This window comes from Sinohyriopsis cumingii, unplaced genomic scaffold, assembly GCF_028554795.1.
Source record: "Sinohyriopsis cumingii isolate HCF-2022 unplaced genomic scaffold, ASM2855479v2 utg000624l, whole genome shotgun sequence".
Lineage (NCBI taxonomy): Eukaryota > Metazoa > Mollusca > Bivalvia > Unionida > Unionidae > Sinohyriopsis > Sinohyriopsis cumingii.
In genome coordinates this window covers 1,290,657-1,302,894 of record NW_028315919.1, presented here as the reverse complement: position 1 = coordinate 1,302,894, position 12,238 = coordinate 1,290,657, and the positions used below count along the sequence as shown (strand labels likewise).

Here is a 12,238-nt window from a genome sequence, read left to right as displayed (position 1 = left end):
CAGCTCCTACAACAGTAATATCATGGGTCGTATATCCTAAAATTGGATAAATCCTCTCCCCTAACACTTTATGTACCGAACGTTTGGACATGAATTACCTTACTTGTTAGGAGGCATCGTGACTGATGATTTCACTGCATAATTGGTGGGCGGAAAAAAAAAGAGACGGTCTTGCGTATAGATCTACACGTATCTGACTGCATACACCCATTCTGACAAAATATACATATTTATGTCAACAAGCATGAAATCTTTCGTATAAAAAGGCAGACAGCTTGCCTGCCCATGTAATAAATGCCAAATGTGCACTGCTTATGCACGTGCAGACACCTCAGATATTTGCATATGCTACGGGTGCAAAACATAATAATATTCCAGTGTGTGCACGTTATTGTCTTTATTTCACAATTTGGCCTATAATAATTAATTTTGTAAAGTAACAGGCGTGAACTCTTCCTTACAAACTGATTTCCCCAAAGTCCACAGACAACATTACTGAAACGCCAGTTTGTGAAAACAGATTATTGAATCTATCTCGACCTCTATTTGGTAGCACAGATCTGATAATCTAATGTATTTTTGTGTTTGTATGAACTTTTATGTGCCATAAGATCTGTCCAGACCTATTGTGAAACATCCTCTCATGTGGTAACATCTAAAGAATACTTCAATACATTAATTAATACTTGTCTTGTCTAAAGCTTCATTTCTTAAAAACACTGATCGACAAAAATCAATAATAGTTCAAGTTCTGAACAATTTGCTTGTATTCTAAAATAACCGTGTTCGCTGTTCATTTATAGCAAACAGAGAAAGCGGGAAGCTTCCTGCTTGTAATGTTACTAGAATTTGTACCAAGAAGGGAAAGCTGGATTACATGATAAAATCAACCATGTCATTGCCCACCAGCTTTGTGACACGAAAAATATTTATTTGCAAATATGATTACGTATAATATGTGATTTCATTTCTTTGTATCGGATGCATCGATCTTACCACCATTTACACCTCATACATTTACCTCGCAAACGTACAGAGGGATCTCCCGATGCAGTTGTGAAACCTTTTCTTTCTTAGCTAGAATTTTACCTCTTCCGTTAGCCAGACAAATTCGTTTAGTCTGTTGCCCCCTGCTCACCACGGGGAGGTGGAAGTAGGCATTTTAAGCAGGAATAAGTTTGTTTTCTTAAGTGATTTCATGCGGAGCGAAATCTTAGATCTGTCATTTGCAATATTGCTAATGCACACAAATTTATGATATCTTGTTAATGATACAGGGGACACGATCCAAAATATTTTCTTTTCTTTACTTAAACAGCTTCTGAACTACAGCAACAGCACACTCAAGAAAAATTACACCTGATCATACAAAGTGAGTTATGTGACATTATCTTAGGTCACGATGCGTGAATAAACAATTTTATTTCACTATCCTTGAGAATTTGAAAGCTAGAGCCTTGCCACAAAAATAGACGATGTTGATATATGATCAATACATTGATGAAAATACGGAGAAAATTAAATGATACATTCAGACGTTAGAGTTAAACGCAAGTTTAATTAAACTAATTTAAACGACGTTTTAATTACAGTTCTGAAGAAAACGTGAGTAGGCTTCACGTGAGTTTGATCTTGCTGACAGGTTCAAGCTATTAATACATGTGATAAGTACAAGTGTTACACCATCAAGCTATGATTTGACAGGGAGAAACATTTCATTCCATGAACTTTAACAACAGCTTCTGATAGCCAGTTTGGACACACACAAATTATATTTACATGATATCCGAGATCTGTCCTTACAGGTATGTCCATGAAAGTGCCACGTGAAAACATCAGATGATGATGTAGTTCTGAACCAGAGTTGACGTCTATTGTGTCATTCAAACGTTTGTAACTTACAGCTTCAAAGAACAACAGTAATATCCATATTTGAACATCAGATGTGAAGACTGAAAGTGGCAAATTTGGCTCCCTTGTCTTACGTATGTGTAAAGGTTTCACGGTGCACATACCACTACTTCTATCTGATTCATTGTTACAAACAACACACTTAAAATACACGCTAAATCAACATGTGACCTTGACCTTCAAGAAAGAATAACAACATACTCTCTGGTTCTGACAAAATTTACAAAGTATCATCCAGCCAACAGGCTAGTTTCAGTAAATCTTCCGAGAAAATCAATATTGAAGATTTTGTATAAACATTTCAATATGCATACACTCTGGTTCCACATTGTCTTCAGGAAGTATGTAAATAGTGTCACTGCTACAGATTTCACCCTGGATTATTGCTTGAGTAACCATTAAATTCAGTGTGATCCAAAGTGAAATACAGAAAAATACCAAGAATTACATAAATGAGATGGCATGACATAGTATATCACCACGCCGCCAATAATATATGCCAAGGGGTATAGCCTGATCCCTGGGTACATTTGTCAAAACCGTAAATGTGTATTTATCTTTTCATATCCAGTAAATGTATACATGGTTACATGGTGTGAATCTTGACATTTTCCAAGTTATTAGCCAAAGGCAAATCCCCTACTCCAGTGGCATTACCCAAGATATGTTTAACATGTACAAGTTCATCTGTGCCCATTAAGTGTATATATAGTTCAAATATAGGGATCTTAACAGTTTGCAAGCTATGAGCCATTGTCAAGTTCACAATCAAAGGGACACAAACTCAGGGTCTGTGCTGGATATATCTGTAATTTGTCTCTTCATGCCCTTCAAACATATATATAGTTACAGCCTGGGATCTCAACAATTTTAAAAGAGGTGACAAAAGATCAAGTCTTCTTCTACGGGACAGTTACTGAAAATAAGTATGCTTTCTTGTCATGTCTATCAACCAATGTATGGTTAAAGGATGGGGATCGTAACTGCTTCCGATCTACTAACCAGGAGCAGCTTATAATCTAAGAAGCACGACTCATGGTCTGTACTGGATATACTAGCATGTCTGGTTCCGTCACATGTCCTTGAAACCAGACTCACATACCACTAGTCTAAGTGGTTCAGACCAGATAGGTTTATTGTGAAGTGGTGTTGACCGCTACATTAATGGTATTCAGAGCTACGTGTCGCTGGGTTGTTATGAAAATTTCAGCGCTATATGGTATTACAAAGAGGAATACAAGTGTAGTATTTTATAGCAATCAATCGCAATGCGCCTGTAAATTAATAATGTTACTGTTATTCCCCACAAGAAAAGAACCGAGCGCAAATTACTATCCTTATAAGAAATTTTACATGTATCCTTAAGTCGTATTAAAGTTTGAAAACAACTGTAATAATCTAAAGTAAATTCAGTTGAAAATGAATTCCTAGTTAGTACTAAATTTTATTTAAACCATTTTTAAATCAAGCGGAGTTATTTTCGTATAATATATAGGAGTTCATTCGTGGACTGAGCTCTTAGAGGAGGTTATCCTTTTTCCACACAAAAAAATAATTCGTCATAATGATTGGTATGATACAGTCTGTTTTGATGGACCTCTTCTCCCCCATCCTTTCTTGCAACATCTACCTTAACGTCATAAATGCTACATAATTGTTGTTGTTATATTCAATCATTTCTAATGGCATCGTGACATTATATTCTTCCAAAGATACATAAGAAAATGTCTTAAAGTTTCATTTTATGTGTTTTGGAAAAAAGAAACAACAACAACAACCAAACCAGTTAAGGGAGGAAATATATATGTATAGAGTATTTGTCCCTCTGCCACCCCTCTCACCCCTAAAGAAAAACAAACAAAAAATCGAACAACAACAAAACAACAAAGCAACATGTTCTTGGGATAAATTCTCTATACTAGTTTTACTTCCTTATAATCTTCTTGCCAAAACGAATTTCATCTCGTACCCCGAATCATACGATTAATTGATCCGTCAAAACATTGTAGTAATATTTTAAAAACCTTTAGTAATCGTGAGAACGATTTAGTAATACATCATAATGATTTATTAGACCGTAGCAATCCGTTAGAACAATTTAGTAATCCTTTCAAATTAATTATTTATCCGTTGCAATATCAAGCAAGTAGAAATAAAATTTACTAATTCGTTGCAACTATAACCCGTTACAAAGATTAAGTCATTTGTTGGAACGATCTAGGAATCAGCATTTTTGTTGTCATGGGCTTAATGCCATTCTTCTGCACATGATATGCTATAAATAGCGGCCAGTATAACTGGTGGAGGAAGAACCCGGGAAAAACCGCGGTAAGAACCACCGACCCACGTGAAGCTACTCGCAAACTTTCTCATATACCCACATTGGCCGAACACGAGATTCGAACCCATGTGGACAGAGGTGAGATGGCAGCGATCGGTGAAGACGAGCGCTTAAAAACCACTCGGCCACCCGGGACCCCCGACTGCGTTTGACGGAATTATTAATTCCTTAGAACGATCTGGTTATCTTTTCAGAATGATTTACCAATCCATAAAAAATAATTATATATTGGCTGTCTAGTGTTTTGAAGGATTCGAATTCCAATAAAAATACGATATACTGTGTTCAAAGAAACTAGGTCTTTCAAAATCTGATTAACTTTCTCAACGATCCTTTATTCTTTAAAGGAGTTAAATGCAATTGGCAAAGACCCTTATAGTAAATAACACTGACACTTTCAAGAAAACTTTCATTCTGAATTTTCATTTTGAAGAACTTTACCTTTGTTGGAGGTCGTGTCATTCTTTTAAACATATCCTTTTTCAAATACATCCAGGATTAAATGAACGGAGCAAACATGGTACCAAACATAGACGTGTACACTCTTTCATCATCAGGGTGAGATAACTTAAATTATACTTTAATGTTTTATTTTCAGCTTGTTAATTAGATCTGTGTTGTCAATTCAGTAATGAAACTTAAGTTATTATCATGTATGGTGTACTTCAAAGTTTACATGGTTACGCAACTCTCCCTCCCTGCCCCATCTCTCTAACTCCCCCTCCTCTCTCTCTCTCTCTCTCTCTCTCTCTCTCACACACACACACACACACAGAGTGGAACCTGTTTGTGCCTTTGTAATTTATTTATTTTATTCGCGATAGTTATTTGTATTCTAGTGTATTGTGGTCTGTTTGCTTGGTGATCCCTCCATCTATATGAATCTTTATCTGCCTGCTGTACGTCAGTCGTCCTTGCTATCGATTTATGTTTATCTCTTTTTTCTTACTTGTTGTATGAATCTAAACTTGATAATCCAAAAGCAAAATACATGTGTCTGCCAATATTTCATCATAATATTTTAAACTCTAGTACTACTCTTAATACTTTTCCTAACCGCAAGAATTTAGTATTTACTATCATTACATTAACGGACATAAAGAAACTAGCAAATATGTATTTAAAAAATTATCTTGCATAATATGAAATTAAAACTTGAAAATAAAAATAAAAGAAGAGCGATGGAATGATCATTAGTTACATGTTTTGGCAAATTATGCTTTTGTTGTTTGTAGCTATTTATTAAAAAATTACATATTATATTTTTTTAGTGTAATTTTTTACTTAATATACAAACAACTCCAACGATGAGATAGACAAAACCATTCCCTCTCTCTCTCTCTCTCTCTCTCTCTCTCTCAGGGGCCCCGAGTGGCCGAGTGGTCTAAAGCGCTCTTCGTTACGGATCACTGCCATCTCAATTTCTGTCTGCGGCGGTTCGAGTCTAAGATTCAGCCAATGTGGGCATGTGAGAAAGCTTGCCAGTAGCTTCTCGTGGGTCGGTGGTTCTTTCCGGGGTTTTCCGGGTTCTTCCTCCACCATTAATACTGGCCGCCATGTATAGCCTATCGTGCTGAAAAATGGCGTTAAACCCCACAACAACAAAAAACTCTCTCTCTCTCTCTCTCTCTCTCTCTCTCTTGCGCAGCGCTTGTTCTTTTTTCTGCTTCCCAGGAACAGCTTCTAGTGTGCCGTGCACTGTAGTCGCTAGAAAGTGTGCAAAATCCATCTACCACTCATATAATCTAACGCACACGCATAATTTGTATCACGTGTATGTATATATGTGATACCTCCCTGATTGTTTGGAAGACTCACTTGTGTAAACCACGAAAAGCGACCAACAATGTGAGGAAAACTGGAAATCTTCTTGAAATTAAACAAAGGGGGGGGGGGCGCCAAGAGTAAATGTTCTATAATGTTGGAAGGTAACAAATATGCCCTGGAAACCCTCAAAGCCCCAATGATGTCGTTACGTGCCGAACGTCGTACATGCCAAATCACCTGAATAATACTGAATCTTGAAACATATTCGTCCTAAACATCTTTGGGTTCCATTAAAACCAGATAATATTTGCGTTTCATCACATTATGAGCCATATAATTTCTCCCTCGAGCTGAAGAAAAACTGGCGTTTTGCACATGTGTACCAGTTTATCCGATGTTGATCGGCTACATTCGTGGATGAACCGATTTCAGTCGAAAGCTGCAACACTAGATTTGATGACGTCATCGTTGTAAACTTAAGAAGCTAACACCACGCTATCTCGGAATGTCTTCAGCTTACGGTTGCCCTTCAAAGGATTCCAGCGTACCAGCTAATACCAATATAGACTCGAGTCTATCTAATGCGATTTTTCTTCTCAAATCCACTTAAAAATGTGGGCTTGCCTCTCTTCATTCCCCCTCGAATTGATTTGTGCGCTATGTGCGAATGTTGTTGTCATTAGATTAGTCATTAGCGGAATTTGTCCAATGTATCACATCACTGCTTTGGAAGCACTTCCAAAAAAGAACAGAAATACGAACGACTTCGTTGACCTAATTAACGATTGGCTCCTCTTAATTATAAACTGAGTATTTGAACGTCGTTTAAACCAAACTTCTTAACAAAGCGTTACCTTATTTCCAAACCTGAGTTAGATTTGAAGATTGGTAAAATTTATGAAACACGGTGGCGTTTGGGCTTTTAATTTCAAGTACAGCACACACACACACACACACACACACACACACACATTGGAACAGCGCCTCTTCCATTGCTGCTTCCCTACAGCATCTTCTACCGTCAAGTTGACTGCAGTCGCCAAGTGTACGGATCGCATCTACCATCTACAAAATTTCGCGTACATAAACACAAATATTTTGCTTTACATTTATGTATACATGCGATTTCAACCTTGATAATATGTGAAACTCCCTCATTTAGGCCTTACAATGTGTCCAATAAAATGTGAGAAAAACTGGTAATCGCTGGAAAACGAATCTAAATTGGGTTTTTTTTAGTGTGTAATGACTTCGAAAATAAATTGAAATGAAATACAAATCACCTTGAACAAGAGCGGAAAGGGGTGTGGACAAGCCGGCCAACTTAGTGTAAGTTTTCTAAACGGTTAGATTATTACAATTAAGCCCCGGAAACGCCTAAAACGGATGAGCTTTTATTACAGACATCTCTTCTCCTACTTGTTTTTGAGCCCCCTAAACGATATTTATGGATCCCTCACTACCTAAAGACTGTTCTTGAAATATCATATGTACAGAAATAAGACCATATCTGATATTTTCAAGAGTTCCAGTTATGCACAAGAATACCAGTTGTAGCTTGATACATGTAATGGAAATTTGTAATTTCCAATAAATACATAAAAAGTATGAAAAGTTTTTTTCTTTTTTTTAAAAGAAAAGGAATCGGATTAGTCACTCTTAGATTGGGTAATTAATATTGGTCCAGTGAAAAAAAATACCTGCATTGTCATTAATGTTTGGATTGAAATCATTTCCCGTTTTATAACTGTACCGTACATTTAAACTGTCAATTTTAAGGATATTAAATACGATCAGGGTCAGATTTCCTAAATTCTTACCTTTAGTCACGTACACTACCCCCAACAAATCTCAATATGCACGTCGTCTTTCTTAAGAGTGCATCATTGAACTGGGTCAGTGTTAGCTATAATTTGTCGCATTATTAGCTGGGTTTTCCAGCTGAAATCTATTTTTTAAGTAATCATTAATATCACCTGTGTACTTCACCTTGTCATTATTATCTGCGATGAAGTAAATATGATAATCACTCGTTATGAGCATGGTCTAAATGTTTGTTAGTATTGAAACTAAAAGAAAAATGTAACGTCCGAAGACTCAGTAATCCAGTAACAAATGTTTATATGAGTATATTTGGAGTTTGTTACCACGTTATCAGTATGTACCAGTTGCCCCAAGGAAACACCGCATGATCGTTATTTAGGGGGCAGGGGCTAGTTTTTACGTACAAATTTAATGTCGCATGCACCTGCCTAATATAAAAAGTCATAAAAAAAATAATACATGAGGTCAAAAACTATCTCGCAGTCAAATTAAACATTCTTTGAAATGATCATGATGTTGGGTTTATACGACATTCATATACTCAGTTTAGAAATAAGAGCTGCCACCTCATAATAAAGTCGCTGAAGTGGCTTGTAATTCCGTTCTTTCTGAGGAGTGCTCATAAAGTTGTGACATCATACATTCGGCAAATTCCGCTAGTAACTAATATAATAGCAACAATATTCGCACATGAAATACAAATTGTTTCGAGGAGGAACGAAAAGAGGCAGGTCTGCTTTTTTAGAAAAGCAGCTCCGAGATGAAAAAGCTTACCAATAAACGTGAATTTGATAAACATAAAAGTCGTTTGAATATTTGAAATCATTTGTACATTTGGAACAAAGTATTCTAAAAGACTACCACATAAGAATCACATACCGTATCTCATGGTGTTAGCTTCTCCTCTTTACAACGGTGACGCCATCAAATCTTCTGCTCAAGTTTTCGACAGAAATCGGTTGACCCACGGATGTCGCCGATTAACTTCGGATTAATTCCGCACGTATGTGAAAAATGATCGCGTTTCTCAGCTCGAGGGAGAAATTGCGTGGTTCATAATGTGACGAAATGTCTATATCATCTAGTTTTAAAGATACCCAATAATATTTAGGAACAATATCTTTCAAGACTCAGTAGTATTGAGGTGATCTGGCATATACGACGTTTTGCACGTAACGGCGTCAATGAGGCTTAAGGCCCGACCATTTAATTGTCGGATGGTGTGGAGGTAGGGTACTGGATTGGTTTTATTTTTCATTCATTCGACTAAAATTAGCCTTATTATTTAGCTCAGGTTTTCAAACAATGCCGATTCGATGTTATCATTGACCTACTTTAAGGTTACTTTTTCACCCCACCCCCACCCCAAAAAGAAACTTTATCTAAAGATTATCTCTTGACTTATCTATATCACGCATGTTGAAAAATTTGTACGAGCCCAAAACATTCAGTACGTCCCTCTCCTTTTAAAACTTGTGGGTTATGACTATGCAAAGGATCACAAAATTTAATAAATGTGAAACCTCGAAAACGTGAAGAGCTTGCAACTGAGCCAGTATAAATAATAATTAAAATTGCTAGACGAGTATATCTAAATGAACTTAAAAATAGACAACTCACCTTTGAGGTCTTGGCAGTGTGAATTAAAAGTAAGCAACCTGCGAACGCCCCAAAGCACTCATTAATACCGCAATGAAGTTTTATAATTACGTGTATTTTCTTGGATAGCGTATTCACATCTGAAATTGGACTCACCTTCTACTCTGTTTATAGTTGCATGTAATTTAATTATTGGGTTTTCCTAAATGGATAAATATAGCAATATATCATTAGAAGTGACGCAAGCAGTTAGGAATACAACCCGAACCTAGAAGCAAATTTCAATCATCCACTAGTATGGTTAACGTGCCGAACTCGCGACCAGAATGGTGCAGGTTCGAATCCTGCCCCCAACTCACCCCACCCTGAGATATGATCAGTTGCTGTAGCATATCCTTGGCAAGATACTTTACGCAGCCACGTTATGACCTGTAATGTATAGATGTGCATTTATTCCAAACCAGTTCAGTAGAAAGAGCCTCCCAACGTTCAGAGGATGGATCAAAACTCAAGAATTGTATGATAATGCATATCTACAATCACCATCATAGTACATAGTCTCTAACTATACGGGTAATGAGCGACACTGCAGACGCATTACAGACACTTACAATGCTTCTGAAGAAGACTTCTATGTTGATATAAAGCGGGTCTTGTTAAAACAAAATCCCAAGTGTAGTACTTTAATCATGAAATGTCAATGTGTTTCCAAGAATGGTCGGACGAACTGGTGAAAGAGCTAACGGATTTACAGGCATGCAGCTAGTGACGGATTTAAGATTTTGCCACCCCTAGACACTGCCAAAGTTGCCCCTGCCCCGAAACAAATAGAAGCATTAAAATTAGATCCATTGAAGACTTTAGGTCTTAAAATAGTGGCAAATACAACTCGATTTAAAAAAAAAATTATTATGTTTTTACAAAATTGTAATGGATATAAAGACGATTTTATTTGGAATATACATTTTAGACATGACTCATGTTACTCCAGTTGTCTGTATTACGCATGTACTTTTTTATTTATATTTACATACGAAAAATATCAATATGACTATAGGGGGATTTGTGGAATTTACTAGACAAAAATATTCAAAACCTTTCGGCATGTATACCTGATAAGACAGCTGATTTTGAAAATCAATGAAGAGAATGCACACCTGTAATATTAGATAGAAAGGATAGTTGTTTAGTTAAGGTATTGCTATAGTATATGCTAAATATAATTGCTATTTTATTACTGTAGTTCAGCTGTGTACGTTCTCTTCTAAGACCTTTAGTAAGAATAAAAACTAGTAGTTTTCCTTTTCTAAATTTATTCTTTGTTTCTTTTTTCCGTCTTCTCTCTCTCCCTCTCTCTTCCTTCGTCCCTTTCTCTCTCTCTCTCTCTCTCTCATTATGTACAACAGAGAGAGAGAGAGTCTCAGTCAAATTGCAAAAGAGAAAACAGCGCAAGAATTTCATGAGTTATTTGGACCAGTCATAATCATATAAAGTGATATTTTAACATGTTGTGATATCAAAAATATGAAAATACACGTACTATTGGAGAAGTGTACCGACTATGTGAGGAAAAAAAACTTTATTGAAAATGGAAGGAATCACGGAATGAAAAAAGAAAGAAGGAATGAAGGAATGAAATAGAGAAAGAAAGAAATTTGCGTGTTCAATCCCTTAGAATAGTTTGTATTTTCATTCAAGTTTTACGATTAGATTCTGTAATATCTTTTCCGTGTAGACACTACACTGAGATGCTTGCCGAGATTTCCCTAGGCGCACTGGTCTTGGATTTATTAATACCACGTTTTCTGCAGTTTCCTTGTTGACAATTAAATATCCGGCAACTATCTGTCAGTCAAATTACTATATTTAGTACCTACGAGGGAACGAGTTAGTCCCTACTAATTCGCAATAAGTAACCAAATAATCGGGTATCGTCATATTCGTGCAGAACTCGAGTCTGCAATTAGCGAAAACATTTCATGTCTCTGTTACTTGTCATTAGAAAAAAATGTAAATATTTTTCATCTTCATCTTTCTTTGCCTTAAATTGGACGTTACCTATCACGGAACTACCCCACCCGTATCTTAACATTGCATATCCTCCCACTTTTCCTGAATGTGCGTCCAAATTAATGCAGAAAAAATAACAATATCACGACATATTCCAGCTTAAGACATGAAGAGAGACAGAGAGACAAACAGACATCTTTATTCATTCCAATGCCAAAACGGAATGTGTGGATACATTTTCAATTAAAACAACAAATTATCATTATGTATAGTGTACAATATACAAGAAAACAGAGTGAGATGCGTAATTACATATACATGGAGATGCAGATCAAATAAAATAAGCAAATTAATTCACAAAATATATACGTAGTGAGATGAGATATATAGATCTTAAGGAATATTAATATAACAATAAAATCAGATGTTATGTAATTCAAATGCATGTTAGCAATGGATAGAAAAAATCTTTTAAAAACAAGTGACCGTGATTAAAACTAAAAACAAAATGGAAAAAGCTAAATTATTAAAAATTCTAGTATTAAGTGTATTCATACGTTCTAAATTGGTCTTTTACTGAAATATTTCTGCAATAAGTATTTACATACGCATGGCTCGCTCTCTCCCCCCCCCCTCCCCCCCACCCCCCCCGACTGCCAAAGAATCCTTCAAGAAACCAATTCACCCTCCAACGCCGTAGACCCGTTGGTCTCGAATCTATGACGCCTCACCGCGAACAAGCCAATTTCACCTGAGCCATTTTCATTATCGATCGCAGTATCCGAA

At 36.3% G+C, this 12,238-nt stretch overlaps 1 long non-coding RNA gene across 1 annotated transcript in view; it reads right to left on the bottom strand.

Moving 5' to 3' along the window:
* Positions 1 to 9,583, bottom strand: part of LOC149773585 (uncharacterized) — a 31,404-nt gene extending 21,821 nt beyond the window's left edge. Inside the window, exon 1 of the long non-coding RNA XR_016417362.1 lies at positions 9,464 to 9,583. This is a non-coding gene — a long non-coding RNA (uncharacterized LOC149773585). The remainder of the gene's footprint in view (positions 1 to 9,463) is intronic.
* Between the last annotated feature and the right edge of the window lie 2,655 nt (positions 9,584 to 12,238).